This window comes from Muntiacus reevesi, chromosome 15, assembly GCF_963930625.1.
Source record: "Muntiacus reevesi chromosome 15, mMunRee1.1, whole genome shotgun sequence".
NCBI lineage: Eukaryota > Metazoa > Chordata > Mammalia > Artiodactyla > Cervidae > Muntiacus > Muntiacus reevesi.
Window position 1 is genome coordinate 33,311,523 of NC_089263.1, and position 26,703 is coordinate 33,338,225.

Here is a 26,703-nt window from a genome sequence, read left to right on the forward strand (position 1 = left end):
CACTCTCCAGAGACAAATGCTGTTCTAACAGGCTATCCCCACCTTCCACAGCAGTCTAACTTTAGATGTGTTTTAACTCGAAAACACCTGAAGGGTACAAAACCCAACTGCTCCCAACTGTGGTTCACTGAGCTTTGGGGAACAGAGAATAGGTCTTCAGAGTTTCCAAAGCACACTGAGAGAGTCTAAAATAGTCTCCATGTCCTCACAGGACCCATCAGTATAATCCATCCCACCTCCAAATGCACTCCTGAAATTCTGAATTCTCACCATAGAGATTTTTAGCCAAAGCAGTGGTCACAAAGAGTTGTTACGTTTTGGCTCACTTTGATGGATATTCTCCCTTAGACCTGAAGAGAGATTTATGGACAACTCCAAAATGACCCGGAATTAGACACAGATAAAAAACAAAAATAATCTGGCCTTCATTTTCACTTCAATGAAATGATTCTCCAGTAAACTTGTTCAGGCAATTAAAATCAATTTCAATTTCCACTTCCTAGGCCTTGCTATTCTTTGTTCTTAAGAGAAAAAAGGACAGTAAGTAAACAAAACCTGAATTTTAAATCTGACTTCAAATTGCCTGAGGCTACTTCATTCATACATAAGTAAATAAATATGTATGGCATATACTAATAAATATCTCATGTTTTTATAGAGCATTCACCTACCTTTAACTCAGCCTTTTCGTTAGGACTGTACTTTATGGAAAACTCCACACACACAGCACCTTTCCTCCTAGTACTTCAAGGTCCTTCTGAAGGAACAGAACTTTCTAAACAGGAAACCAAAGTGTAGTGAGGCGGGGCCATTTTCCTCAGTGACACCAGAATCCAAAATTCCTAACATTCCCTAGTAGTAAGTTCAAAGCTTGCTTCGTCACATACCACATGCTCCCCATATGGAGATGGGTCCGTTCAATGAATTGAACATAATTTTTTTTCAATTTATTCAAAGTGACAAATACAAAAGAAAAAATTTTGCCATGACCCTATGAAACCTACCTTTCCACTTCATACTCCCGACTTGCCTGTATTCCGAAACTATCTTCAGCAATGTCAATGAGATGACTCGGCTAGACCACCTTACTTTGCAAATCCATTAAATCTAAACACAACAGGTCACCAAGAGCAGATATTTAAATCACTTCACTGGGACAGATTTAATGATGAGAAAAAACACAAACAAGCCTCCATGGAAAATGAGTTTTCCCATAAAGACAAAAACTTACATAGAACTCAAAATCTACTTTCCAGGAAAGAAACCTGTATTTCACTAAGAGCCCTGAGACTGTGGATGAATTCCTGGCCTCACTCCTCACCTGAACCCCAGAATGATGATGAAGCGCCTGACTGGTGATGTGAGCTTTAAACCAAGCTTCCTCCATGATGATACCTGACGCTGTCAGGGGCCTTCTTACTTTTGGCAGACACTCAAGCACGTTACATAAGGCTTCTCCTCTCCCGTACACACGCTAGCTTCAGAAAGCCCTTTTGAAGGCTTACTTCCTTTTCTTATGATGGAAACTCTCCTTTGTGCCTGGGAAATAAGTCAGTGTTGTTCATTATCCAAGACAAGCCGCAGTGACCGAGAATGCTGAACAAAGCAAGAGTGACTGAGTTCAGCTCAACAGAGTGAGACAAAGGAAAGATTTTCCCGAGGACCCAGAGCTGCAAAATTCAGTGGTTTTAACTAGCCATCTTTCAGAGATTCATGTACTATTCAGCGACGGAAAAATTATTATTTTTTGTTTTTTAAATTTAACTGACGTATAATTGTCTTACAATGTTGTGTTCATTTCTGCTATACGGCAAAGTGATTCAGTTAAACAAATATATATTCTTTTTCCTGTTCTTTTCCATTATGGCTTATGCAGGATATTAAATACAGTCCCCTGTAACATACAGTAGGATTTTGCTGTTTATCCATTCTCTGTCTAATAGTTTGCATCTGCTAATCCCAAACTAATGATGGAAAAACTGTAGTCCCAGGCTTCAGGCACCATTATTCAGCTTTGAAAATTGCAGGGTGCTTTCTTGTAGGATTTGATTCAACTAACTACAAGATGAAAGAAAGTTATTTCTAAGCTGCATGGTCAAGCAATCAATCTGACTCTGGGTTCAGAAATTAGTGGGGAACATTTAAGCCATTATTGAATTCCACAGGCCAAGCAAGCTTCTCTCCAGATAACTGAAATCTTTCAAAGTTAACATGTTAATGAGTTACCACTGCATTTTGAATTTCCCTACTGTGACCAGTAAAAAGAGAGGATTTTGTGCATAATTTGTTATTATATCATGGAGCCACAGCAACCACTCATCCTGCCTCTATATCCATTTTTCCTTTTTTGAGAGTCATTCCACTAGAGAAAGAGAACTGCTAATTTTGCTTGGTGGCTCCTAAAATGTACCTGTCTGGCATTTCAGGCAGTGTTTATAGCTTCTAAGCTTCAATCAATCATAAATTTTGGACATCAGTGATTGTTTTATGGAAACAATCCGTTGTTTATGGAAAAACTATGACATAAACATCTAGGTTCAAATTCTGGTTTTGCTATTTATTAGCTTTGAGATTTGGAGCAGATCACTCACACATAATAAAAAAAAGTTTCAAAAGCTGACTAAAAAAGGGAGCTAATTTACAAAGACAACAGTGATTCCATATATGTGGCAAGAAAAATGAGTCTAGAGCAACAATGGTGAAGTTATTTGGTTTTAGGACCCCTTTACATTCTTAGAGATTATTGAAGATTCTCAAGACCTTACCTTAGAAAATTTCAGGGAATATAAGGACATACACACCTATTCCAGGAGCCAAAAGGTAGCCTCTAGAAAACTCCAATAAATACATAAGAAAATAAAAGTAAAAGAGGTAAAGAATGTCTTAGGACTGTAATGAAAACTGTTTTGACTTCACAGATCCCTTCATAGGGTCTTAGGAGACCTCAGGCATCCTCAGATTACACTTTGAGAACCACTGACCTTGAATATCTTCTAGTGAAAGCAGGGAAACTGTCAGAGATCACTAGAATCACATCAAAAGGATCCAGGAGCCAGCACAAAGGGACTCCTACTGGCCAAAGATGGGACAATTTTGTGTCAGGAATAAACACAAAAGGTTAAAACACCAGTATTTTGAATTCATGAATTCTTCATGAATTACATATCTGTTTCTCTGACCTTCTCTCAATGGCTACTTTTTATGAACATTACTAATTAGTTGGCTAATGGAGCCAAGAACAGTTGACCCTTGAATAACACAGGTTTGAACTGTGCAGGTTCACATATATGTGGATTTCTTTCAATAGTAAATACTACAGTGCTACAGAAGCTGCTGTTGGTTGAACCCACTGATGGGAAGAGCTGGACTATAAATTACATGTCAGTGTTCAGCTACATGAAGGGACGGCACCCCTAACTCCCAGGCTATTCAGAAGTGAACTAACTACTTTAAAAACTGGTAAATAAAGAGAAAGAATGGGCATATCTTCCTGCCTTTCCCATATAAATTGTACCCAAGGAGAACCAAGTAGCTGATAAGCAGAGGTTACTCTTTATCAAAGTAGACCAGCTAATAAATGAAGAAATGATGGAAATGAAGATTTTGAAACCACTAATGAATTGATTAGGCAGTAAGGATCCCCATTAACTGTTCACATCTCTTTCTCACTCACACAACCACCCACACAGGGAACTAGTGTTAAATGCCTTCTGATCAGAGTACACAATACACCCACAGTATTCCTGAGCAAAAAAAAAAGGGAAACAAAATTTGAGCTAGACTCTACATATGACTATCAATTCCCAAGAAATGCAGTGGCTAGAGGAATATGTTAAGTATAGAAACATTTAACTCCATGGGGTGTTACTGGCAAAAGCCAACCTATGGACCAGAAAAAATGTTCTGGTTTGGCAAAAAATAAATTGCAAGGAATTTTAAAAAATAGTGAAGGATGAACCTACAGACTAAAGGGCCTGAAGCAACATGTCAATCAATTGCAATGTATGGACTTTATCTGGATCCTGATACAAAAAAAACTGAAAAGAAAAATAATGAAGAAAATGGATAAATCTGAGCACTGACTGGATATTCTATATTTGATTATATTATAGAAGTTCTTAAAGTATGATAATATATGACAGTATTAAAAGGAAAATAAGAATCTTTCAGAGATGTATGTAGAAATACTTACTAGTGAAATAATAGGATGTTAGGGATTTGCTTCTACATAGTCCAGGGTGAGGGAAAAGAGGTTGAGATCTAAATGAAGCGAGATGGCTATAAACTGACCATTGTTGAAGCTGGGAGAAAGGCACATAGGGTCCATTGTAATGTTCTATTTCTGTGTATCTTTGAAATTTTCCACACCGAAAACTAGAAGCAGTCATGAAAATGCTGCTTGTCTTCTCCATCAAGTCTGTGAGCTGGGAAGGCAGGACTTCTCTGCCGCCCAGCACGCAGCAGCCTGGAGCCTGCAGCCTGTCTTGGGGCCACCCCGCCACCCCAGTCGCCAGCTGACCTGTGGCAGGGCAGGTTCAGCAAAGGAGCCCTGAGCCCGCTGCCTCTGAATCTGAGGCCTCTTTCCAACAGAGCAGGAAATAACACTGCATTTACAGTGTGATCCTAACCGAGAAACAAACAAAAACTCAACACAGAAAAAGGTAAAGAATACACATGAAAACGGTAAGTTTTTTCCCTTCTCCTGGGTATAGGAACTATGGGAATATGCTTTTCCTCGCTTCTGTTTCTCTGAATTTTCCAAATGTTCTGCAATTACAATATTAGTTTGAATGTGGAAGGAAACCTAATAAACTTTTTCAATCATCTATAATAGCAAAACTCTATAAATAGCTGTTTTTCAATAGTAAGAATACTTTGTCATATTCCTGTGATCCTATCCATGGCTCAGATAAAGGAAGAATATTATATTAATGAAGAAAATATTTTAAACTATCACTGAGGGATTTTTTTTTAAGCTAAGTTATGAAGCAACAGAAAATTGCCCTTTTTTATATTTGGGAAAGGGGAGATATCCTTCATTACCTTTTCCTCTACAAAATAAAACAGAGATACTATTTTTTTAAAAAAAATCATACCTGGACAACCTATCCCTAGAAAACTTCTTGAGATTCTTCTAAAACCTCAGTTTCAGCATAGGAAGCTGGGGGCAAAGGGGGCTATCCGGGACCTAATGAAAGGCCTTCTGTCCAAATGCTGGACTGATCTGGAGATATACATCTGTAATTATCTATGTATCCGTACATCCCACCACCACCCTCCCCTCCCCCACCGACCCCACTCCTCTCCATCAGTTCAAGGAGGTGAAAGGAAAAGGCGGTGTAATGCCAAGATTCCACACCTGGTAACACCACATTCTCTAAGGGAAGCTGTGTCTCACAAACAAAAACAGATTTTTCTTTTCTAAATCAAATGTGACTTTCAGATAACGATTCTTTAAAAAGTAGGCAAGACCTTTGAATCCTAGGCCTGCTTCAATCATTTCACTTTGAAAATAAAGGAAAGAATATGTGCACCCATATCTATTAATAATTGAACATGAAAAGCAGTGGAAATTTGGCATGGATAATTGTTATGTTTTCCATACAGGTCTAATTAAACTTGATTTAGAATGCACACTGCCTTTTTTTTAACCCTGCTATTAAATAAACAAACAACAACAAGAAAAAAAGGCTGAAACTGCCACGTCTCTTGTGCTTTATATACACTGTGGGAGGCTGTACTCAGAGAGAGGGAAAAAGTTAAAATGACTCAACATATAGCTCTGTAACCTTGAAATTAAGAGCATGAGCCTTTGACTAGATTGCCAAGGTGAAAATCATCAATCTGTCATTTATCAGCTGCGTGACTTTGAGGAAGCTGTTTAACCTATCTGTGCAGCATGGGTTCCTCTTGCATAAAATACACAGTGGGAATGTCATAGAGCTCTGAGATGTCCTGGGATAAGAAATGGAAAAATGCTTAGGACAGTGCCTAACATATACGTGCTCTATAAACGCCACTTGCTGTTGCTATTATGACCTAATACACCTTTTTAAATTCTCTCATCCCCTTTTATCCCTTTTTCATCCAAGAAACAACAATTTTACAAAATTCCAATTCTTTAGCCTCATCAGTGAATACTGTAATCTATTTTAAACCTGGACTCTTCTATTCCCCCCAGAGCAGAAATTAACATTTTCTCTAGGGGAAAAAAAAAAAAAAAAAGCAAAAATAAGGATGGAATTATATTTCCCTTTACTTTGTCCCAGTCATGAGTGGTAGCAGATTCCTAAATCCCTGAACCTCAGCAATACCCAGAATTTAAGAGAGTAACTCCCTAATCCCCACAAATTTCTCTGAATTGGGGATCTAATTTCCAATTCTACCAATTTTCTCATGGCTCTTCTGAGAAAAGAAGTCACTCAGGCAGTCCATGACAATAAGAATGATGGGGGGAAATTTACATGATTCTAGAGAAAGGAACACGAATCTTAACAATATTCACATGTCACACACAGCCCTGGGCTTTCCCGGTGGCTCAGCTTGCACAGAAATCGCCTGCAATGCGAGAGACCTGGGTTCGATCCCTGGAGAAGGGAATGCCTAACCACTCCAGTATTCTGGCCTGGATAATGCCATGGACTGTATAGTCCATTGGGTCGCAAAGAGTCAGACATGACTAAGTGACTTTCTCTATACACAGAATTTACTGAAAAGAAAATTCTAGTGTGCTATACTAAAAGGGAGACTCCTGGATTGTGACATAGGACATGAAAAAGGAAAAGAAAAAAAAGCCCCAAGATCATTATATTCCAGGCTACAAGAGTGGGAAAGGGGAGATGGAATGAGATTCACACATGCTTTAGTCTCTAAAAACATGGGAACTGGTATGAGAGCTAAAAGCAAAGTTAGAAAAATAAATAAATAAATAAAAGCAAAGTTAGTAAGTCTTACATTGAAGAGGAACTGGCAGATAAAGGAGATAAAGAAATCTGAGGTAAGTACTGCCTAGATGAACAGTGTATTGTGTTGAGTAAGCAATAAACGGCTGATTAGCAAATGATATGAAATAGTCCTGTAACTGGACTTTCCTGGTGGTTCAGATGGTAAAGAATCTGCCTGCAATGCAAGAGACCCAGGTTCGATCCCTGGGTTGGGAAGATCCCCTGGAGAAGGGAATGACTATCCACTCCCATAGTACTGTTGCCTGGAGAATTCCATGGACAGAGGAATCTGGCAGGCTACAGTTCCATGGAGTCGCAAAGGCACAGTCAAAGGCCTAGGTATCTCTGATTGTATGTATTTGCACCCACGCTGAAGTGCATGTAATGAGACAAATTTTTTATCCACTAGAATTCTCAGAAAATAGGGAATACATATTTGTGCTCATAGTTAAGGTACAAAAGTTAGGACTCTTCTTTGTCCCATCATTGCCCCTATGTGGGCAGAACTTTGATGTTCAAGAGAGAAAGATTATGAAGGAGGGGTAGAATCAGTATAGCTGGGGAAGATCACACACATTCAACTGCAACCTTTCGAGTCCTCACAAGAGGCTATTGGATAGGGTGCAGTTTCCTGGGGAAACTGGTGTGGGAGGAAGTATTGTACTCAAAACACACATGAGTGTGAGTGACAGAACGTCAAGACACAGATGCTCAGTGGCAGAAGGAAGGTATGAGCAAGAAGACACAGGAATGGGTGCAATCACAAAGGCTCTGGGTTGAGCCAAGTTTAACTAAACATCTCCAAAGGGCAGAGAAAACCAGTTGGTACTCAGTCACCAAGATAAGAGGTTGATGGTATAAGGAAAGGATGCAAGTGCATTAGAAGATTGAGATTCCATGGGGACCTAAAACTTATGGGTGGCCCTAGGCCATCATGCAACTCAATGACTTACTAGGCTCTAAGGAATCCCCATCCAGGCAACAGGGAGCAGGAGGACTTAAACTGAACCTGGATGCCTCTCCCAAGGCTTGGATCACAGCAGACAGCTGAGCAGGAGCAGACAGCCAGCCTGGTAGTTGAGATTCCCAACTGTGAAACCAAACTGTGTGAACCTCAGCTTGCCATCCACCAGCTCAAACTCAGGGCTTGTTCTGTCGGCTCAGATATCCGACCCTGAACTTTCGCTCTTAGTGTGGGTCACTAACAGGTCTTCTCCCCTAGTAAAGAAACAAGGGATTTCTCGACAACATACATCCCCATGATGCTCTGCCCCCACGTCAATAGTTTCAGAAAACACATTCTTCCCCTGAATTTGGATGGATTCCGTTCTGCTTTGTCATCACTGTGCTGCATTTTTTTTTATATTACTGTTTTATTCTCACATCTTTCCTGCAGCGTATACAAGCAGGACTCCCAGAAGTTCTGATATATCTCAGATCGCCACCCCTACCAGGGGCTCCTCACTTGCCTCACCTCAGTCCTTACACAACTAATGCTGAGTGCCCAATCCCAGGCCTCGGCAGCGATGACCTAGAACCTGAGTTCCCACAGGACCTAGAGGCCTCTCTGAGCCCAGAGTCTTCTCTCTTTTTCAAATGCATTGTCAAGTTGTGACCTCTATTATGGGAAGTGGAAGTATGAACAGCTCACTCGTGTCTGACTCTGGGCAACCCCATGGACTGTTGCCCGCCAGGCTCCACTGTGCATGGGATTCTCCAGGCAAGAATACTGGAGTGGGTTGCCATTTCCTTCTTTAGGGGATCTTCCCAACCCAGGGATTGAATCTGTGTCTCCACGTTCCAGGAAGATCCGTCTGAGCCACTGGAGAAACTCTCATTATCCCTAGATTCCCACTCCCTATTGGTTTTCCAAGTACTGACCCAGAATTTAATTTAAAGGAGTATAGTGGCTGACCATCCAACAGGAGCAATGTGGCGAAATATCAGAGGTCAAACCGCTAAATTTATGCTACTCTGACATCGTCACCCAAGGTTAGGGCACCCAGACACTATCCCTTCCTTCTGTTTTTCTATATTCTTCCCTCAAGAGTGACTTTTCAGAGTCACATACCTTGGTCGGGTAGGAAAATCCTACTTTCAGTGTCCAGAGAGCTTCATCCTGGTCCCACTAAGCCAATATAAATGGTATGGCCCCAGGGACAGTCACCAACCTTTTCTAGGCCTCAGTTTCCTTCTATATAAAATTTTGGAGGCTGACAGCTATTTCCTGCCAGCTCTAACGCCCTGTGATCCTAAAGTCTCTGTTTATGCTTTGGCCTCGGTAGACAGAACTGCCATGACATGAAAATCCTGAGGTTCAATTCATGTAGGAGATAAGTTCTTACTTGATAAGCTTCTTTAATGTGGGATCTTTCTGACCCAGCCACCTAGACCCAATAAGAACAGCTACCATTAATAGCCTACCCTGTGCCAGGCAGTGTTCTTGGCAGTTTACAAGCTCAACCGAGGCTCTCCTAACGGATCTTTAAGGAAGAAAGGGCTCCTTGGCTACAATTTAACTCCCTTCTGCTCTGTTGAGCCCAAAAAGCAATGCTTGGTAAACTTACACCTCATCTCCCACTTCATAAGCTTTACAATATGGTTTTTCCAGTAGTCATGTATGGATGTGAGAGTTGGACCATAAAGAAGGCTGAGAGCCAAAGAATTGATGTTTCTGAACTGTGGGTGCTTCAAACTGTGGAGAAGACTCTTGAGGGTCTCTTGGACAGCAAGGAGATCAAACCAGTCAATCCTAAAGGAAATCAATTCTGAATATTCATTGGAAGGACTGATGCTGAAGCTCCAATACAATGCGAAGAACTGACTCACTGGAAAAGACCCTGATGCTAGGAAAGAGGAGAAGGGGACGACAGAAGATGAGATGGTTGGACGGCATCACCAACTCAATGGACATGAGTTTGAGCAAACTCTGGGAGATAGCAAAGAACAGAGAAGCCTAGTATGCTGTGGTTCATGGGATCACAAAGAGTCCAACACAACTCAGCGACTGAACACTACCACTACCAGCTAGTAAAGATGTACACAGAAGTACAGGAGAAATTAATAAGCCACAAGAAGACTTCTCTTGAGAATGAACTAAGCCTTTCAAAAAAAAAAAAAAATTCAAAAGAACAAAGCAGGTGGTTTAGCTATTTTGAGAGCAAGAAAAAATGATCAAGGCAGGGCCGAAACTATTGCTTGGGTAAAACAGTACAAAACAGCAGATGTCAAGGACATGCAGAGCTCATCAGCAATGCTTTGTTCTCTTTTTTGGAGGAAAATGAAGCAATCCTTAAAGGCCTGAAGTCCCAGACAGTAGAAACCAAGTCTCCAGACTCTTGAATACACCAGGATCTAAAGGAACTTGCAGACTGTTAAGACTTGAGTTGGATAAAGTGATTCTTGTTTTGCAAATAGTTTGAGGGGGAAAAAAAAAAATCCAAGGTCTCTCACAAACTTAACAGTCTATAAATCAGTGGGAAAGCTAACTTATTAAGATACAAAAACAAGAGACACAAAAGAATCACAGAAAAGAAAGAGCTAGCATCATATTGTACTTGACTTTGGCCTCACTGGCAGGGAAATAATGGATGAAAGATTAAGGAAAGCAAAGAGAAGCATTGGGATGGGACAAAGTACGGGAAAGAGTGGGGATGAATAAACAGGCTCCTTGGGAAAGAATAAGGAAATAGACCTTCAGAGAGCAGAGTGGTAGCTGGTTGGCAGCAGAGTTGCTCTGGTGCCACTCCACTCCGTAACAGAGCTCTGAGGGGTAGGGGACTTCTGCTATTACTCCTCACTGTCCTCAGCCTGCAAACATGGACCCTCCTGCCCCATGCTCTGTCATTTACCTAATCTTTTCAGAGTCGGTGATGAAGAGATGCTGCATCCAAAAGCCGACATGCTTCAGTTTTGTTTTTTTCTTGAGACTCTAGACTTCTTGCATCCTGATTACTCCGAGGATTTTCATCACAACCTTTGACTGTTTCAAGATTGTTGGATTTAGCATCTTATTAAGCCCAAACCCAAGCACTTTGTTTTTCCCCTGCTTGGTGAGCCTTCCAAACCCTTTTCCCTCTTAAGTATCAGCAACACTGGATCCTATGACTTACCATTCAGAGATGTATCTTCTTGATCTCTCAGACTACTGCTTTAAACTACCGACTGGTCAGCTTGCACGACTTCACTTAACTGCCAAGCCATGACACACATTACAAATGATGACAGATGTCTCTGATATAGCTTCCTACTTGCACACACCCTCCCTTCAAAGCAGAGAGTCACAGGGATCAAGTTAAACTTGACCTCTTAAAAGTTTTGAGTACACCCTCAGTCACCTTCAGAAGCAACACGACTATGGAAGGCAAGTGAGCACCAAATCATTCCGGCAATTTGATGAATTCAAGAGGTTTAAATGAGTTACATTTTCTGTACTAAAACGAAATGACTGAAGACACAGTTTTCCTAATATTATTCTTTGGTCATATTGCAAAAACAAACGTAGGCTCCAAACTGCTTCAATATACTCTTTCAGTGGAATCTCCATTAAAATCAAAGGGAAGGAGATGAAGAGGAAATGGATAACCTACTCTTATTAAACAGCAACCCAATTACAAATGATGCTGAACCCTGGCTCAAATCTTCCTTTCCTCTCTTAGTTCTGCAATGAGCAGGGGAGACCTGAATATCCAAAATCCATCGGGCTTCCCTGGTGGCTCAGATGGTAAAGCGTCTGCCTGCAATGCAGGAGATCCGGGTTTGATCCTTTGGTCAGGAAGATCCCCTGGAGATGGAAATGGCAACTCCTTGTTCCAAGTACTCTTGCCTGGAAAATTCCACGGATGGAGGAGACTTGTAGGCTACAGGCCATGGGGTCACAAAGAGTCTGACACTCCGATCTGTTCCCTTGCCTGCCTCACCTCCATCAAAACCTCTCCTGCACTCCCTTGACCCCATCACCCAGCATCCTGCCTCTGACTACAACATCCTCACTTAGGCTTCCTTAGTAAAACCCCCTTCATTGTGATCAACCATTTGGACCTCAACTGAGGTTTCATTTCACATCCCTCCTCACTCAACTTCGTTTCTAAAGGCCAACATCTCCAAAGAGCACCTCCATGACACTCTCATCAAGTGCCCTCAACTTACCTTGCTCAACCTTTTGTCCTTTCTCTTCTGCCAAACCCCGGCCTTAGCAGATGCCTACAGTAGCTCTTTCTGTGCCCAGAACTGAGCACCTGGGCACCGGAGAAAGTTACCCGCCATTCACGAGCACCAACCACAAACAAGTCCTCTACAATGCTGGGTGAACCCACCCATGCATTCTCCAACTCTTACATGACTTTCACCCCTTCTGACATTGACACCATCATCACCACCTAACAGAAATGAAACCCATGGGCCAGTAACCTCCTGTTATCAGACTAACTTACTTCCAGCCTTCAGCTTCTACCCTCCTGCTGCATCCAGTTCCCTCCTCTCATCCAACGTCAACCTCTCTACAGGCTTTAGATCCCACTCCATCTCACCTTCTCAGACTCGCGGAATCAGTCACCCCTTGTCTCTTCTCTCTATCTATTCAGTCAACTTCTCCCTTTCGACAAGATCCTTCCCATCAACACTTCAACATACTCGAGTCCTGTTTTTAAAGACTTCCACTCTCAACCTCAAATGTCTCTAGCTAGTGCCTTATTTCTTTGTTTCCTTCACAGGAAAAATAAAGACTGTTCTTCTTGGATATGTCCCATTTTTTCCATCCCATTCATTTCACAACCCATTCCAACCTGGCTTGGCTCCCCCACTCCCTGAAACAGCTCCAGACCAGATCAATAATGATCTCTTCGTTGCCAAATTCAAGTGAGAATTTTTTTGTTCCATTCTTTATCTCATTTGACATCCTGACAGTATCTGGCTATGTTGATCAATCTCTCCCTGAAATACTCCTTACTATGGACTCCTCAGCCAATGCTCTTTTCCCTGCCGCCATGGCTTCCTTCTCTTTGCAAGCTTATCCTCCTCTACCTATTGTTATAGGGTTCAGACTCTTCAAAGCTTAAACCTAGGTCCTTCTTCCCTTTTCATTCTATAGTTAGTTCAGTCGCTCAGACGTGCCTGACTCTTTGCGACTCCATGAATCGCAGCACGCCAGGCCTCCCTGTCCCCCACCAACTCCCGGAGTTTACTCAAACTCATGTCCATCGAGTCGGTGATGCCATCCAACCATCTCATCCTCTGTCATCCCCTTCTCCTTCTGCCCCCAATCCCTCCCAGCATCAGGGTCTTTTCCAATGAGTCAACTCTTCACATGAGATGGCCAAAGTATTGGAGTATCAGCTTCAGCATCAGTCCTTCCAATGAACACCCAGGACTTTAGGATGGACTGGTTGGATCTCTCTGCAGTCCAAGGGACTCTCAAGAGTCTTCTCCAATGGCATAGTTCAAAAGCATCAATTTTTCGGTGCTCAGCTTTCTTTACAGTCCAACTCTCACATCCATACATGACCACTGGAAAACCATGGCCTTAACTAGACAGACCTTTGTTGGCAAAGTAATGCCTCTGTTTTTAATATGCTGTCTAGATTGGTCATAACTTTCCTTCCAAGGAGCAAGCGTCTTTTAATTTCATGGCTTCAATCACCATCTGCAGTGATTCTGGAGCCCAGAAAAATAAAGCCTGCCACTGTTTCCACTGTTTCCCCATCTATTTGCCATGAAGTGATGGGACCAGATGCCATGATCTTAGTTTTCTGAATGTTGAGCTTTAAGCCAACTTTTTTATTCTCCTCTTTCACTTTCATCAAGAGACTCTTTAGTTCTTCTTCACTTTCTGCCATAAGGGTGGTGTCATCTGCATATCTGAGGTTATTGCTATTTCTCCCAGCAATCTTGATTCCAGCTTGTGCTTCCTCCAGCCCAGTGTTTCTCATGATGTACTCTGCATATAAGTTAAATAAGCAGGGTGACAATATACAGCCTTGACATACTCCTTTTCCTATTTGGAATCAGTTTGTTGTTCCATGTCCAGTTCTAACTGTTGCTTCCTGACCTGCATACAGGTTTCTCAAGAGGCAGGTCAGGTGGTCTGGTATTCCCATCTCTTTCAGAATTTTCCACAGTTTATTGTGATCCACACATTCGAAGGCTTTGGCATAGTCAATAAAGCAGAAATAAATGTTTTTCTGGAACTCTCTTGCTTTTTTGATGATCCAGTGGATGTTGGCAATTTGATCTCTGGTTCCTCTGCCTTTTCTAAAACCAGCTTGAACATCTGGAAGTTCACAGTTCACGTATTGCTGAAGGCTGGCTTGGAGAATTTTGAGCATTACTTTACTAGCATGTGAGATGAGCACAATTGTGCGGTAGTTTGAGCATTCTTTGGCATTGCCTTTCTTTGGGATTGGAATGAAAACTGACCTTTTCCAGTCCTGTGGCCACTGCTGAGTTTTCCAAATTTGCTGGCATACTGAGTGCAGCACTTTCACAGGATCATCTTTCAGGATTTGAAATAGCTTAACTGGAATTCCATCACATCCACTACCTTGGTTCGCAGTGATGCTTTCTACGGCCCACTTGACTTCACATTCCAGGATGTCTGGCTCTAGGTGAGTGATCACACCATCGTGATTATCTGGGTCATGAAGATCTTTTTTGTACAGTTCTTCTGTGTATTCTTGCCACCTCTTCTTAATATCTTCTGCTTTCATTCTATAGCAGCAGCTAAAAGCCAACTACCCACGGGGACAAGCAAGTCATATAATTAAGTGAAACAAAGTCAACTTTCACTTTCCTCTCAGGTCAACAATTTAAAACACAGAAAGACTTCTCTAGGGGTACAGGGGATAAGAATCCACCTGCCAATGCAGGGGGCACAGGTTCAATCCCTAGTCCGGAAGGTCCCACACACCACGGAGCACCTGAGCCCGAGTACAACAACTGAGCTGCTGTAGCCCGCACACCTACAGCAAACGCTCCGCGACAAGAGATGCCAAGGCAGTGAGAATCCTGTGTGCCGCCAAGAGTAGCCCCCACTCACACAACTAGAGAAAGCCCATGCACAGCAACAAAGGCCCGGCACAATCAAAAATAAAAAATGAATACATAAATAATTAAAAAGAAAAACAGCAGAACTGGCAGGATAACTGGCAACAGATCCAAGGCATCGGGGTGAGATCACAACAGAGAGAGGTACAGACTAGAATAAAGTGGAGGGCAGATACTCCTTCTACAACAATTCCTTTGTTCAAGCCCAAATCCTGATCTACAAATGAAAATTCACAATTTTTAAATCTTGGCAATTAAGATTTCTTTCAGGTGCAAATAAAAGAAATCCTGGGTTACACAGAAGGCAGAATGCACTGGCTCAATAAACTGCAAAGCCTAGAGGTACAGCTGGCCACTGAGTTTAATCAACATGATCAGAACCAGTTTCTCTATCTGAATTTTTCATGTCCCTAATTCTCAGATGAGATCTACCCTATGGCAGCAAGACCACTGCTAGCTCTCCAGACCACCTCTTGCCAGGTTTAAGCAGAAAACAAGGTTCTCTTCTGGAGCTTCCCCTACCCCCACACTCCCCGCCCCCCCAACCATCCCTCAGTCTCAAGATCTCCTCTGATTGGGCCAGCCTGGATTACAAAACCATTCTTGAACCAATCACATGGCTAGATGATTTAGGAATGACCAGCCAGCCCTGAGTCATATAATTTATTTGGAGTCAGGGGAAGGGCCTTATATAAGACTAAGGTCTGAGGTTGGAGGACAAGGAATTTCTAAAAAGGAAATTAGGGTGTTGCCATCAAAAGAGAAAGTATATTCGAGGGAGCCAAAAAGCCATAAACATGCTACAGCAACTTGTTCAAATATTTTAAAAACACTACATAGGCCAAATAAAACAGGTTTGCTGGCTGAAGGTGGCTTGTCAACCTCCAGTTCCAATCCTTCTTTCCCGTTTCCTAGGTGATCTTATCCAAACTCAGGACTTCATCTACCATCTCTATACCCCAAATACCACATTTTTATCTCTGACTCACAAATTCAACTGCCTACTCAACATCTTCACTTGGATGCCTCAAACTCATCTCAAATTCAATTTGCCCAAAATGAAATTAATGCTCTTCTCACCCCCCACTCCCCTCCCATCCAAAATTGACCTTACTCAGAGTTCTTATTTGAGGTGGGGGTCAGAGGAGAAAGGAAAGGGAGGCAAGACCACTATGACTGAAGTACTCTTTGAAAGAAAAAACACCGTCTTTCAGGGAGCTGAACTGTAAGTCAACTGAAATTCTTCTGTTATTTCAAATATTTAAGAAAGATATTTGATATCTTTAATTCATCTAAATTTTCATCCTCCATCTCTTTCCAATTTATTTTTAAAACAGATAGAAATAAAGTATCATCAGAAATACCAAAAGCACGGACTTCATTAGTGGTCCAGTGGTTAAGAATCCACCCACCAATGCAAGGGACACAGGTTCAATCCCTAGTCCGAGAAGATCCCACATGCTGAGGAGCAACTAAGTCCATGCGCCACAACCACTAAAGTCTGTGCACCTAGAGCCTGGGAGCTACAACAAGAGAAGCCATCGCACTGAGCCCATGCACTACAGCAAGAAAAGACCCACTCAACGCAACTAGAGAAAACCTGTGCAGCAATGAAGATCCAGCACATCCACAAGTAAATATTAAATCTTAAAGGAAAAAAGGGGGAAAGACTGTCCAGGGAACTTGGACAGTGCCTTTGTTTGCCTATTTCTTGGCATCGCTGTAGTTTTCTAGCAAACATATCTGATTCAACCTGACAACAACTGAAGAAGTTGCTCAGGCAAATTATTACCATATTTCATCAAATTTAAGAAATCAGTGATTATGAGATGCACCATCATTTCACACATCACTATCAGTCGGGTCCAACTCTTTGCAACCCCATGGACTATACAGTCCATGGAATTCTCCAAGCCAGGATACTGGAGTGAGTAGCTGTTCCCTTTTCCAGGGAATCTTTCCAACCCAGGGATCAAACCCAGGTATCCCACATCACAGGCGGATCCTTTACCAGCTAAGCCACCAGGGAAGCCCGATATTAAACAAAAACAACACAAATTAAACCATAATCTATAATGCACTGTAAAACACATTTTGTTTTCAGATAAAAACGTATGTCTTAGAATCTTTAAAAACATTATCATAAGCCTCACTTTTCAGATAAGGGGTTCAAACACTTGACCAAAGTTATAATTAATAAGATGAAGACTGAACTTGAACCCACAGGGATTAGTTTCCTGATCTTTCTTTCCCCAAGTCTAGTCCCTGGATCTGAATAACCTTGAGAATTTCTTCTGGGGCCCCCAAAGCTTTTCTGATGCAAAGGTGGTAAAAGAAATCAGAACTGAATCAACTCAATAAATCCTTAAAAATTGATATGGACTCTAAGACTAATTTGGGCTTCCCTTGTGGCTCAGCTGGTAAAGAATCCATCTGCAATGCAGGAGACCTGGATTCCATCCTCAGGTTGAGAAAGGCTACCCACTCCAGTATTCTGGCCTACAGAATTCCATGGACTGTATAAGCCATGGGGTCACAAAGAGTCAGACATGACTGAGCGACTTTCACTTTCACTAAGACTAATTTAGACCTTGACCATTTCTGTAATTCCTAGACAGTCTAGGAAATACTGCTAGCATAAATAGCGATACGTACAAGGTATGTTAAGAAAAAGATTACATCATTAATCTCACTGCTAACTTAGTAGGGTAAACTCACAGTTGACAATTTTAAGTATGAATCATAAGATGGTTTTCACTTGTGAGGTGATGTTACTGGGCATCTAGTCAAGGTAAAACTTTCATTCCTTTATAATAAAATATGCCTCTGTAATGATTTTGTTTTCTTGTTTCAAAAATAACCATTTGGAAATGTGCCATGTTATGCCTAATTACTGCAAAGCAAATGCGTAAGCCTAATGGTTCCAATCAGTCTGTGCAAGAAGCCTTTTGATTTCAAGACCCAGCAACCTTTAAAAAGGAAAAGTGCTACAAAAAGCCAAGAAAATTGGTGTGAGATCTAAATAAGACAGAATAGGCTTAATTCATGACAGTTTTGTAGTTTAAATCTAATGGTTCTGCATTCATCTTCCCCATAGCACCCAGTGCAGTGTCGTAAACAAAGAAACTGCCTCATAAGTACATATGACAGGACACACAACAAGTAAAATGACAGTCCCTCTCTTTTCACAAATGTTCCTTCTTTCCAGGACTGTGTTCGCTCTGGAGGAGAAAGGGTTTAGCAAAACTTTTGGTGGTGCCTATTGTAAGCTTTGTGTCAAAGGTACATCAAATTTAATTCTGGAACTCCTCAAGGAGCTGACAGTCTCACCAAGTACAAATATAAAAGATATGCGGGTGGCAGATTACCTTTAGGTATGCTCAGTAACTGGACAGTATATTAAAATATTTTAATATCATGTTTAAGCAGGAACAAATATAGAATTAGGAGAGCTGCTATAGTCGGTTGCTGGATATGACCTTGGGCAAAAGTCACTTCTTGAAACGTTTCCTTAGTTATCACCTACGCATCCCCCAAGGTTACTACAAAAGAAATTAAGGCCGGAGAAAGTCTTCTGCAAATCCTAAAGCACTCCACTGCACAATATAAGTATTATAGGACTATTGCCCAGAATATTTCAACAACTTCCTTTGGGGGTCCCTTAAGATAATGTCAGAGGGCTCTAACTAAAATGCAAATCCAATCATTCATTCTCAGGTTTAAACAATCTTTACAGCCAAAAGATAAATTCTTAACTGTTTAGCTTGGTAGATAAGGCTTTTCAAGAACTGACTCCTCTGCAGCCCTATCTCTGGCTTTACTTTCCAAGTGAGTGAAAGTCATTCAGTTGTGTCCAACTCTTTGTGACCCCATAGACTATACAGACCAGGAGTTCTCCAGGCCAGAAAACTGGAGTGGGTAGCCTTTCCCTTCTCCAGGGGATCTTCCCAACCCAGAGATCAAACCCAGGTCTCCAGCATTGCAGCAGAGTCTTTACCATCTGAGCCACAAGGGAAGCCCAAGAATACTGGAGTGGGTAGCCTATCCCTTCTCCAACCAGATCTTCCTGACCCAGGAATTGAAATGGGGTCTCTTGCATTGCAAGCGAATTCTTTACCAAATGAGCTATCAGGGAAGCCCAAAGACCACAGCAAATACATAACTGCTCCCTGATTACATTCTATTCCATATTTATCTATCTTTGCAATTTTGGTGAAGTTACTGGCTGTGATTATCCTACCATAGCCAGGAACCCAGAGACACTAGTATAGCACTTTCTACGTTATCATGAGTCTCTGAGCTTCTCTTTCCAATGCATATTCAAAGAAGAATACCTGAATATTCATTGGAAGGACTGATGCTAAAGCTAAAGCTCCAAAACTTTGGCCATCTGATGTAAAGAGCCAACTCACTGGAAAAGACCCTGATGCTGGGAAAGATTGAGAGCAGGAGAAGAAGGGAGAGACAGAGGATGAGATGGTTAGATAGCATCACTACTCAACGGACATGAATTTGAGCAAACTCTGGGAGATAGTGGAGGACAGAGGAGCCTGGCATGCTGCAGTCCAAGGGGTCACAAAGAGTTAGACATGACTTAGCAACTGAACCACAACAACAACTGGGCTTCTCCAGGGCAAAGAGAGCCAATACTTTATTCTTCCCTGTTCTTAGCACAGAGTCCAACCCACAGCAGATCAGTAAATGTTGCTTAAATGACAGGCAAGGAAGATCCTCATTTGCATATCACATAAAGATAGTGCCAGTGGGAGAATATCAAGGGAAGGTTGTCAACTGAAAAAAAAAAAAAAAAGCTGATAAAATATTATGAAAGAAAGTGAAACTGTTAGTCACTCAGTTGTGTTCAACTCTTTGCGAGCCAATGGACTATAGCCTGCCAGGCTCCTCTATCCATGAAATTCTCCAGGCAAGAATACTGGAGTGGGTTACCATTCCCTTCTCCAGGGAATCTTCCTGACCCAGGGATCAAACCCAGGTCTCCTGCACTGCAGGCAGATTCTCTACTGTCTGAGCCACCAGGGAAGCCCTGATAGAAATATTATAGGTCCTCATCTCTTACCCAAATCCATAGGGCCAAAAGTATTGTGGAATGCAAAAATTCTGGCATTTTAGAAATATAATATGTACTTTATGCTCTCTGAAGTGTGGAGGTCAGTACCTCATACTCAAGAACAATAATACTTCCACACTAAAACTTACAAATAACCACACTAAAGGAGATAAGTGAAGAATATAAATAGAATCTTGCTCAAGGGAGGTCTTGCCACCCAATGGGTTACAACAGCTTTAAGAGCATTTTGGTTTTGGAATTACAGAGAAAGGATGGGGATCCATATTACCTGATATGTGTACATGGCGCCTTCATATCCATTTCTCATTTGCTCAGAAACTCACTACAGCAGGATTGACCTATATTAGGCAACAAGTAAAAGTGGCCACATACCCAAACAGCAACAGATAGGCTGTAAAATGTTCTAGAAGAAGTGGTTCAGAGGCACATGGAGGGTCTTCATCACTGGCAACTGCAGTAGCTTCTAAGAATATTAAGGGGAAAAAATAGTAATAATTGTTGGATCCAGCACTGAAAGACAGGTGAGAAAAGCAGCAATAAGCGGAGTAGGAAATGAATGTACGAATGATTGTGTAAGCACCATTAGAAACTCCTACCACTGATTTCTAAATGTAACTCCAATTGTGGTGGCAGAAATGTACATATACAGTGACATTCATCAGCCAAAATCAAGCTGCCCAGACCAACACACCTTGCTTCCGTACCAAAATAGAAACAGCAATGCATGCCCCCTGCTCTCCAGAACTGCAGGAAAGAACAGAACTGCATTTTTTTGCACATAATATAGATATATACACGTATTATTTTTTAAACAACTAGAAAGACTCCCAGAAAATTTTGTTTTAGAAACAAGCGTTTTCCTAATAAACTGATAGGTGCTTTCCTTTCTAAAAAGAAGTACTAAATAAGTAGGAAGAGAAAAGAAATTACATAATCCCATTTCCAGTGAATCCTAAGACCTAGACACACATTTTGTGGTTACTAATAAGAATCTAAATTTCTTATTCAGGGAGTGGGAGAACATTTCTAACAGGCACCTCAATTCTATCACACACCAAAGGCCAGCGGTAACAGCAGGAGCTACCATCTACCCTACCGAGCCCTCACTACAGACAAGGCAGGGTGTTGAGCCCTTTGAAAGTCCTTTTTGAAAGTCTCAATTGATCCTCACACTAATAATAGAACCTACCTTGTAGGATATCATTTTACATATAAGAAACCGGATCTTTCAATAAAGATCCCAGAGCTTTCAAGAAGGAAAGTCAAATGACTGCAATGTCAGCTCTTGCAAATTACTTGGTTTCTACTCTGAAAAATAAATGGCACAGCTCATTCTCCATAGCACATATTTCTATTCTCTGCTATAGATACATCTTTTCAGTAGCTATGTAGCATAAACAACCCTCTTGTCCACACCTGAAGTTTTTCCCATGTATCCCACCTAAAAATGTATTCTCTCTCCCTTTTCAAAAGTTATCTTCAAATGTGCTCCATCCACCCATCCATCCATCCTGTTTTGGGTACCTATCATATACCAGGCAACATGCTAAAGATACAAGATGTACAAGCCACAGTCCTATCCCTCAAATGTTCAGTCTATACATGCAAGCAAATAATCACACTTGAACACACTAAGTTATATATGGCAGAGAAGTAGAAGACCAACTCTGCCTCAGAGTACAAGTTTAACGGTCAAAGAAGATGTCAAAGAGGTGGCTGTATCTGAAGAATGACTGCAAGAGAAGGACGTTTTAAAGACAGAAGAATGGAAATGAATGATGCTACTACCATGGTACTTCATGCCATTCAAAATAGTATCCGATGACAACCAAGAGAGAACGCTGGGAAAGGATGAAGGTGGTCAATAGAGACGCAAAGGTCAACGTGCCTCGGCACAAAGATCAGTCTTCTGAGCCTGTCTGAGCTCAGCACCCAAGGCAGCACCCCACCCCAGAGATGGGGGGAAAGGAGGACATGGGGCAGCCAAATGGGCAAGGAAGCCAAAGTACTCGTCAGCTCACTAGGGGAGCCTGGTTCAACATGCTTTCCAACTCTCCTCTTAGCACACTTCCTCTTACTCCACAAGCCCTATGGATTCTAAGTGCTAGTGTCTTGCTCTTTTTTGAAGCCAATATCTGCTAGTTAATCATGACTCTTCAAGACCTTGAGTTGAGAATAAAATGCTGTTGCATCAAAGATTCTTCAGGAGAGGGTCAGCTCTAAAGACAGCACAGAAAAGAAGAAAGGCTCACTGAACTGGGCAGGAAAACAGAGAACTGATGTTAAATAGATAGCTTTTAAAGGGAAACAGCGAGATGACAGATCACCAGTTATAGACAGTATCAATATACCAGGGCACATGAAGACTGACAGACCTGGCTGGTTCTTATTCACTCAACCTGAACCTTTAAAGCAGTAATCCCCATGCACTCTGAAATTGCTTATCTGATTCAGGGACTCCAGTCTCTTCTTTAAAAGAAAAAAAACAAAGCTGTTGATATATGATGTGCTTTTTATTTTTAATTGAAGTGGATTTAAATCAACTGTTAATGAGAATTTCCTGACACCCTATCTGGTAATTAGACACTTCCTGATTTCCTACACAAACTCAAAGTGAAAAATCATGAGTCCAAGGGTTCATCCCTCACAAAGACCAACGTGACAGAGAAAGGACTGTGCATTTCAACACAGATACAATCTCCTCCAAGTGGACAGACATAATATACTGGTACACTTCAAAATTATTTACTCATACATATAAATAATACTGTCAAATTCAATAAATATTATTTATAGAGCTATAAATCATTATATTAATTTTAGAAGAAGACAAAATCATGGCTTGGTTTTCTCTTTGTACTGGACCATTTTAAAGCTTTGGTTACCATAAAGCCCAGGAAACACAAATACTAGGTGAGAACGACCTTAAACTGACTGCTAGATTTTAAAACAAAGCCTCTTAGAAATAGTTTACAGTTCTAGAAAATCACAATGAGCTGAGGAACAAAAGACAGAAATTAAGAGTCCTTGGTTTACTACTGATTCATGGTAGAACTGTATGGCCTCAATGCCCTCATCTCTAATAATAAGGAAATTTTAAAAGCTACGGGTGTTTACCAAAGTGAGCTCCTTATTACCAAATCAAGAGGCCTATTAAAACAAATCAAAACAGAAAAACTTCGAGGAAAACATTTTAGGATAAAAAGAACATTAGATACTTGCAACTGTAAGATAACCCAGGTGAGAAATGTTTACTGTCGCTCTGCCGGAGACGGTGACCTACATCCTAGAAACACAACCAGGAACTAGTCATTTAGTTACACCCACTCAGAAAATAAAAGACGTGGCGAACCTTTTTACCGCTCCCATCACAATGAACAACTTGTGTTTACTCAGCGCACTGTAAAATTCAAAACACAAAGTACTACTTGTAAGTTCCTTTCTCTTGGCAGGAGGTAAATAATAAGTTCAGACGTCCCTCAGCCAAGCCCAAAATCTGAGGTGTTCAACCTGCACACGTGCACGGGGTCACATATCTGCTGGGGAAAGCGGTAAAGAGGCTGCATCAGGTGTTCAGTCACCGAGGGACGGCAGCAACATCTGGCTCTTCACACCTGCTCTAGAATACTCTACGGGAATTAAATGTGATAGGAAAATGAGTAGCTTACCAGGGGAGGTTTCCATTAAAACGTTCTCACATTTCTTTCTCAGACACCTCATTTTATCCAGGGAAATCTGGGTGACTATGAATGAAAGCAAATTCTAATTTGTTTAGGAAATGGTTTTGGTTATCGGATTATCCCACAGCCCAGGGCTTTGCCCTGAAAACCAAGGCTGGGCAGGATCTAAGGTGCTAAGAATAAAGAAAGCATCAAACAGAGAAAACCATTCTACTGTGCGGTCTCAAGAGAAGTCCAGAGACTTCTTTGCTACCGCTTCAAGACAAGAAAACAGGTTGCAGCTCCTATGTTCAATATACTCAACTTTCAGACAGCATTCACAAGCTCAGTGGAACAGGGGATGGCTTGTTGGGGTCCATAAAAAAGAAGGGCGAGAACAAGCTTCTGGGATGGCTAAGCGTATTATCATGTCTCTTCCAGGCCCTTCACATCTCAGGGCTGGCTGGGTGCCCCAGGGTCTATCGGAAAGCAATCCTCCCCGGGGCACTCTTTTCAGGAACCATTTCTGAAGGTCTATATTACACACCAAAGCCATTAACCCACTCTAGTTCAGATAAAACTAATGGGTGATTTTTAAGATCGAGAATGAATGAATATTAAAGCATTCAGCAATATTCTGCCTCTTCTGGTCAGATCTTCTCTAAGTGCCCATTTGGAGAAAGATTTCCTACATAGAATAAAGTTTTCCATAGTGACATCATTCATGAACATGTCTTAGAAGATTTCCTGGGTGGCTACTTGCCAGTCACGAGGGAGGAAGAACAGAATAAAGCCTACAGGTCAGACTATCCATCTGGGTAGGACACCGGAAGGCCCTCAGCTGCTCCTCTGAACAGCAGGGCCCCAGGAATCATGTTTGGAAACACAGTTGCCCTGAAGCCTGACTCTTGAGTTCTCCCTTCCCTTCCCAACCCCCACCAGGCAGAGGACCCACCCAGATCCTAGAGTCTACAACCTGATCAGATGGAAACCAGAGCTTCGCCACCAGCGCAGTGTGCTGGTTGCAACAATTTTGTGCCTTTAGTAGATACAGCCAGTTTTCCAATATGGCCTTTCCAATTTATAGTTCCATCTGGTGTGAGAGTTCCATTGCTCCACATTCTTGCCAATACTTAGTTTGATAAGTCAGATTATTCTTAGCTCTTCTGATGTTGTATAATAGAGGTCCCTCATGGTTTTAATCTGCAGTTCTCTCATCACTGTAGGAAGCTTAGTGTCTTTGCCTATGTATTTGGCATTTGGATATCCTCTTCTGTGCAGTGCCTGTTCAAATCTGGAGGGGATCTCCAGAACTTATGTCTGAGAACCTAATAATCTGATCTCATTGACAGGTAACTCCCATCAGCATAGATTTCAAGGATTGTTCATAGATGAACAACACAACTGAAAAACAGGCAAGAGATATGAACTAAAGGCAAACATATTTTTATCAAATAACCCAGGAATTACATATACACCCAAACACACAAATACTAGAAATGCATACATATGTGCATCACCAAAAACATATACATGGGGATTTCCCTGGTGGTTCAGTGGTTAAGACTTTGCCTTTGCCTTTCAATGCAAGGGGTGTGGGTTCAATCCCTAGTTGGGGAGCTAAGACCCCTACATGCCTCGTGGCCAAAAAACCAAAAGATAAAACAGAAACAATATTATGACAAATTCAATAAAGACTTTAAAAATGGTCCACATAAAAAAAAATCTTTAAAATATATATATATACACACATACGCATATTCACAGTAGCATTATTCATAATTATTCATAATAGCCAAGAACAGGAAACAACTCAAATGTCCATAATCAGTAGTTGCGGTATGTTTATGTCAATAAACAGTGGAAAATAATTCAGCTACTGCTGCCTGCACAATATGGACGAATCTTACAATGTTGAGGGAAAGAAGTTAGGCATAAAAGAATACAAAGGGATGAATGTATTTACATAAAACCCCAAAATAGGCAGAGCTGATCTAGAGCCTGAAGAGTCAGGACAGCACCACCATGGAGAAGGAAGTTACATGAGGAGGCAGGCCTAAGGAGAGTTTCCAGGGCGCTAGTGGCTCTTCCTTTCTCGATCTTTGTTAAGAATAGATTGATGCGTTTGTGGAATAGAAATCCACTACACCGCACCCATGGAATCTGGGCTTCTTTCTGTAAGTTAAACTTAAACCATTTTTTGAAAAAGCAAACCCACCTGGATGCCTCCTCCTATGCAAAACCAAACAGGGCAAACTGATTTAGTTACCTTGTGGTATAAATTTATCTAAGCAGTCAGGTCAGATAAGAACAACAAGAGACACCAGGCCACGCTCCCTCACCGTTCCTGCTCCCAGCTCTGTCACTTGTAAGGCTGTGGTTCTGGGGGAGTTTGACTCCTGGGGTCTCTCGACTCATTGATAAAAACAGCTGGGAAATTATGAGACTCCGATGAGATATAATGAGAGCAATTTGTATTCATACGAGTGGTATCCCAATGTTGGTTCCCAGGACTATGGCGCATACCATAGCAGATGCAGTCAGAAAGCAGGGAGAACCTGGGGAGATTCAGGGAGACTTTGAGGAGCTGTCGGGGGTGGGGGTTACTTTTAAGAGTTTTAGGGGCCAGTAGCATAGGTTCTTTGTGAATTTTCATATAAACTCAAACAGGAGTTACTGGAGTCTTCTCACTGCTGGATCACTAGAGCCGCTCTGTAATAAGCTTTCTATTATAAGAGACACTTTTCAGGTCACGTTTGGAAATGATACACACGCTTCCCCCTGGAAGCATCAAACCTCCTTCACTCCCAGCCACACTCTCATTCTGTCTTGGGCTTCCACCTTCATGAGACTTACAGTTTTGCTGGGTCTCTCTATATATGTCTTCGGTCTCCTGAGTCCCAGGTTAGGAATTAGGCCTGTTTCAGGCAAGACTGGAGAAGGAAATGGCAGCCCACTCCAGTGTTCTTGT

General features: G+C 41.6%; 1 protein-coding gene across 4 annotated transcripts in view; it reads right to left on the reverse strand.

The window, feature by feature from the left end:
• STXBP6 (syntaxin binding protein 6) overlaps window positions 1–26,703 on the reverse strand; it is a 256,424-nt gene that overhangs the window by 217,651 nt on the left and 12,070 nt on the right. Inside the window, exon 1 of one of the 4 annotated variants that reach the window (XM_065906722.1) lies at window positions 20,446–20,464. The exons of 2 other annotated variants lie outside the window; for them this stretch is intronic. The gene's annotated coding sequence lies outside the window, so the exon portion shown is untranslated. Of the gene's footprint in view, window positions 1–671; window positions 775–20,445; window positions 20,465–26,703 lie in introns of those variants that run through there. One more of the 4 variants, XM_065906719.1, reaches the window with a different exon arrangement.